Source organism: Phyllobates terribilis, unplaced genomic scaffold (assembly GCF_046119375.1).
Source record: "Phyllobates terribilis strain yellow unplaced genomic scaffold, ASM4611937v1 Scaffold_4__5_contigs__length_816908805, whole genome shotgun sequence".
Classification (NCBI taxonomy): Eukaryota; Metazoa; Chordata; class Amphibia; order Anura; family Dendrobatidae; genus Phyllobates; species Phyllobates terribilis.
Genome location: NW_027362764.1, coordinates 684,988,725 through 684,994,724, shown reverse-complemented (window position 1 = coordinate 684,994,724; position 6,000 = coordinate 684,988,725). Strand labels below are relative to the sequence as shown.

Here is a 6,000-nt window from a genome sequence, read left to right as displayed (position 1 = left end):
ATTGGAAGCTAAGCGGGGTCAGGCCTGGTTAGTACTTGGATGGGAGACCGCCTGGGAATACCAGGTGCTGTAGGCTTTTGCTTTTTCTTTCCTTCCACCAGCAGGGGGCACTCTCTTCTATGCCTTTTTTCCATTCCCTTTCACAAGTGCACACATTCATTCTCTTTTCTTTTTTTCATTTGCTTTCTCTCTTGCGCTATTTCATCTCTGCAAAATACCAGCATCCTTCTGATCACCGTGGGCCTCCAGCATTGTTGCTTCTTTACTTTTAATACTAGGCTCCTTTTCACCAGGACCAGCGTCTCCCGCGTGGCTGGAGGCAACCACCGGTAACCCCAAGCAGAAGACCTTTGCAGGCAACACGACCCTCCCCCCTGAAGAACAGCTCAAAGTCACTGGCAACCATCTCACCCTCTTCCTTCATTCTCCCCTGGACGTCTCGCTCCGCCCCCAAGTTACGGGTCCAGCTTGCTCTTTCTGTCACATTACCGCGATGAAGGGTTTAACCTGCAGGAGACCCTGCGCCGAGACATTTTTGAAGACACCTGATGCGGCGGGTGAATCACTGCTAAACAAACCACACCTGTAGGGACGGCACAGCCTTTGCATGGACCCTTCGGAGCCCGCCCCGTCACGGCCAGATTGGTCGCCACCAAGCGATCCTGAGAAAGGCTGGCCGGGCAATAGATCGAGCAGCGTCTACTGGCCATACCACCTTGGATACGCCCGATCTTGTCTGATCTCGAAAGCAAAGCAGGGGTGGGCTCAGACAGTACTTGGATGGGAGACCTCCTGGGAACACCGGGTGCTGTAGACCATTTTGATGACGTTTTGCCCTACTGCCCAGCTTGGCAAGCATGGAACGGCGCCTTGCCGTACACCGACCTTAAGTAACTTACATGATGGAAGCCCCAAGGCCTCTGAGCCAGTTGGCAGCTAAGTACACTACCCCGCCGCCTTCACTCAGGCCTGACACCGAGCTCCTTGCCACGGCTAGGAGTGCTTATTGACTCCGCAGCTCGCTGTGTGGAAATGATGGCGTTAAAAGCACCCGGGGCCGTGAAGGGGCCAGGCTTTCAACAGGTGCCCAGGGAAGGTTTTGGATGCCTGCCGCCTAGCGAGTGCCAGCAGAAGTAACATGTATCTCTGCAAAGAAGCTTGTGTAACCAAGCCAGACGGCTGCCAAAGAGCTAACCTCAGTGCAAGGAAGGCAAGGAAGGTGCGGAAGGAATTGGGGAGGGGGAGGGGTGATTCCTGATAGGGCCCTGAAATCATAAAACAGGCAGGAGAGTCTGACGCATGGTGACGGAGAGGTTGTAGGGGCAGATAGGGGGTGTTGTCACCTGCGAGCACGTGTGCATGCTGGCTTGTGTGTGAGAGTGCGCTTCCTAGGTGTGGCGCGCTGCAGACAGTCAAAGGGATTGTTCCCTTTCATTAAAAGTTAATCCCCGGCTGCAGCCTATTAGAAAGCAACTAACCGCGCTCTACTCACCCTACCCGGGTCTACCGGTGAGTCTCGCCTCTGCTCCCGGCCTGTGGCATTGGCCGTGAAGCTGACATTCCGTCGACAGCGCTGCAGCCGATCAGTGAGCTCAGCGGCTCTGAGTGGGGCGTTGTGTCTACAAGACCTTTTAAGGAAGCCAGCAAAAAAATTGAAGAGAAGGGAAAGCACAAAAGGACCTGGTCTTGCTGAGCACTGGAAAGGGCAGCCGGCAGCCAGACGTCAAAGTAGAAAAGCAGCAAGTGAGAAGCTTGTCTTTGCCTATGGCCACACCACCCTGAACACGTCCGATCTCATCTGATCTTGGAAGCTAAGCAGGGTTGGGCCTGGTTAGTACTTGGATGGGAGACTGTAAAATAATACGCTTCCTGTATTATTTTTTTCTACTGAGGACTTCTCAAAGTATCAATATCACGATATTCTTATAAAAAAAAGTATCTATTTATTCTTGGATTGTTCATTAAAAAGAATCAGATTGCATCAGGTACATACCATAATTAGTTATAAAGTAATTGTCCATTTGTCCATAATTAGCTTAATTGTTGAGATTCACCCATCTTTCCTTGGATCCTGGCTGGTAAATCATGTCTTTGTCCAGCATGTGTCCAGGCCTACATGTCATCTGCTTCTCAGCATGAAGATTCTGTGTCTTGTGGGGTGGGCACAGCAAGAGAGCCCCCCCTTTCTGTACCATGGGCTTTTATAGCCAGTCGTATGGACACCTGTTCTACATATGGTAGTGAACCAAAAATACACACACAAATAGCGCATGTCAACTAGACACGATGGCTGAGGCATAGAACTCAGAAAAATGATTATCGATTAACATTCCAAATGAATTTCCATAATTAACCATTTAACATTTCCCCCTTTTTTGAGAATAAAAGGACTTTAACTGAAATTTCTCAAAAGAAGATACATTCATCAATCATTTTTTCTTTCCTTCTTCCTTGGCAATATCATTAAATTTCCATAATAATAATAGTAATAATAGTATCAATATCGGATTATTGTTATATAATAATGTGAATTCATGTTATGGTAAGCCGTGACTAATATTCATTTAATATGTATAATTATACTTCCCTATATCTAAATTGAAGCAATCGCGGGTTCAATCGTCATCATCTGATGTCCTCGGGTCGTCGTCTCGTCTTCTTCTTGGTTCTTTTATAACACAGTCTTTAGATGAAAACTCCTTTGAAATAAATTACAGCATGTAGATATTGTACAGTCCATAATTGTGTTCATTATTGTTCAGTCCATAAACTGTACTCTTTATTAGAAAGATCATGTATGTCAGTTGATAAGAAAACAGAGTCCATGGATGAAATGTAGCTTTAATATCTGTGCAGTGTCACCTGGACTTACGTTGGATCGTCTTTGGAATCTTCCGTGTGTCCGCACTGGTCTCGTGTCACTTTTGGAACAGATGTGACGTCTTTGGTCAGTAAAGCAAGGGTTAACTTGACACTTTCCTGCTTTATATAGCACCATAACCAGTACTCAGTCCTTTATATACAGGACACATATGCCAGGTATTACCTGTTCACCAGCTTTCATTGAAGCGTTGTAGGTGATAAGAAACCACTGGAACGTGATGAAACTTAAACACAACACAGTACATATAGGATCATCGTCCTCTGTCGTCCTGGTGATCAGTGGTGTGAATTGTATTGTATGTAATGGACACAGTCTATTATAACACTTTATTAAGATAGAATTCATAATTGCGATGTCTTGATTGAAGTCTTCATTCCCTAATCTGATACCAAATCTGGCAGTTTTTCCTAACCTATAATATCACAGCGTACCATAGCAATCAGTAATATCCATCTAATTATTATCAAAATATTAAAATAAATTATGTTTGGAATAATAAACAATAATAGATAATAATTCATTATCAATCAAGTTCTCCATATGATAGAACATTTTTATGTCATAGGTGTAATTACCTTTTCCAACCCATAGGTGTCAGTGTATTTTGAAAAAACAAGTTTTTATATCTTTATTAAACCAATAATATCAAAGAATGTATACTCCTGAACCAAAATGAATAAATATATGAATGTATGAATGAATGAATGAATGAATGAATAAATGAATGAATGAATTGTTGTGTTTACTCAGAAAATGTAAACATTTTTTTCTTTAGCAATATATATTTAATGAAGCAATACTCTTGTATTAGACATTACTTTATTAAATATGAATGTGTTTTCTCAATTGAGATATTGAACTCAAATAAAATCAAATGAGAATTAAAAAATGAAAAAATAGAAAAATAAGAAGTATAAAGTAAGAATAAAATTTTAAAAATGAAAAATAAAATTAAGAGTAAAAATAAGAATAAAAATAAAAATAAGGCCTTTAAATTTTAATGACAAATGCAGAGTAATTATATTCTCCATAAAAAATACCCTTATATCTCCATTATCTGGATGATTTCATATTTGTCATAACCTTGTACCACCAAAAAATATTAAATTATGCAACTTTGCATGTAATACCCTTCTTAATTATACCATAGTACCTTATTATTATTTCTTCTTTATTAAAATGTGTGGAAAATAAGTATTGATCAAAAGTGATTATGTAATCAGGATCAAAAACACATTTTCTCCCTTAATACCAAAAATATTATTTTATAAAATTTATGTATATATCAGAACCAAATTAAAAATAATTATTCTTCTAGAAATATTGTGCATAAATTTCATATCGATGAGTAGCATAGATTTGACTAAAGAGAGGTGTGTACCTATTTAGGTAACCATTAAAAATAATATTATAGTTATTCAAGAATATTATCATGTGGAAAATTATTCTAAATATAAATTTGCTTTGTAAACCATTTTGATGTGTGGTTGCCCTTATCCACTATTAGTTAAATCAAGAAATAATAATTATTAAAGAAATATAGAAATATATACATGTAGATACAGTGCCTACAAGTAGTATTCAACCCCCTGCAGATTTAGCTGGCTTGATAAGATGCAAATAAGTTAGAGCCTTCAAACTGCAAACGAGAGTAGGTTTTGTGAACAGAAGCATAAATCTTACAAACCAAAAAGTTATGTTGCTCAGTTGAATTTTATTAAATTTTAAACATAAAAGTGTGGGTCAATTATTATTCAACCTCTATGTTTAATATTTTGTGGAATAACCCTTGTTTGCAATTACAGCTAATAATCGTCTTTTATAAGACCTGATCAGGCCGGCACAGGTCTGTGGAGTTATCTTGGCCCACTCCTCCATGCAGATCTTCTCCAAGTTATCTAGGTTCTTTGTGTGTCTCATGTGGACTTTATTCTTGAGCTCCTTCCACAAGTTTTCAATTGGGCTAAGGTCAGGAGACTGACTAGGCCACTCTAACACCTTGACTTTTTCCCTCTTGAACCAGGCCTTGGTTTTCTTGGCTGTGTGCTTTGGGTCGTTGTCTTGTTGGAAGATGAAATTATGATCCATCTTAAGATCCTTGATGGAGGAGCGGAGGTTCTTGGCCAAAATCTCCAGGTAGGCCGTGCTATCCATCTTCCCATGGATGCGGACCAGATGGCCAGGCCCCTTAGCAGAGAAACAGCCCCACAGCATGATGCTGCCACCACCATGCTTGACTGTAGGGATGGTATTCTTGGGGTCGTATGCAGTGCCATCCAGTCTCCAAACGTCACGTGTGTGGTTGGCACCAAAGATCTCGATCTTGGTCTCATCAGACCATAGAACCTTGAACCAGTCTGTCTCAGAGTCCTCCAAGTGATCATGAGCAAACTGTAGACGAGCCTTGACATGACGCTTTGAAAGTAAAGGTACCTTACGGGCTCGTCTGGAACGGAGACCATTGCGGTGGAGTACGTTACTTATGGTATTGACTGAAACCAATGTCCCCACTGCCATGAGATCTTCCCGGAGCTCCTTCCTTGTTGTCCTTGGGTTAGCCTTGACTCTTCGGACAATCCTGGCCTCGGCACGGGAGGACACTTTCAAAGGCTGTCCAGGCCGTGGAAGGCTAACAGTAGTTCCATAAGCCTTCCACTTACGGATGATGCTCCCAACAGTGGAGACAGGTAGGCCCAACTCCTTGGAAAGGGTTTTGTACCCCTTGCCAGCCTTGTGACCCTCCACGATCTTGTCTCTGATGGCCTTGGAATGCTCTTTTGTCTTTCCCATGTTGACCATGTCTGAGTGCTGTTCACAAGTTTGGGGAGGGTCTTAAATAGTCAGAAAAGGCTGGCAAAAGAGATCTTTAATCCACACATGTGAAGCTCATTATTCTTGGTGCCTGAACTACTTCTTAATACTTTAGGGGGAACAAACAGAATTCTTGTGGTTTGAAGGGTTGAATAATAAATGACACTCTGAATTAACTTTTAACGTTTTAAAAAAACAAAAAAACAAAAAAAAAGTTGCTGCAGTGCATTTCCCACTTCCAGGCTGATCTACAGTACAAATGTCACAATGCCAAGTTAATTCCGCATGTGTCAACCACCTAAATC

General features: G+C 41.4%; 1 non-coding gene and 1 pseudogene across 1 annotated transcript in view; both read left to right on the top strand.

Annotated features, from left to right (window-relative positions):
• LOC141266878 (5S ribosomal RNA) overlaps positions 1-76 on the top strand; it is a 119-nt gene extending 43 nt beyond the window's left edge. The window contains exon 1 of the ribosomal RNA XR_012320899.1: positions 1-76. This exon is cut by the window's left edge and continues 43 nt beyond it. This is a non-coding gene — a ribosomal RNA (5S ribosomal RNA).
• Positions 77-697: 621 nt separating this feature from the next.
• Positions 698-817, top strand: LOC141268776 (5S ribosomal RNA; annotated as a pseudogene).
• The last annotated feature ends 5,183 nt before the right edge of the window (positions 818-6,000 follow it).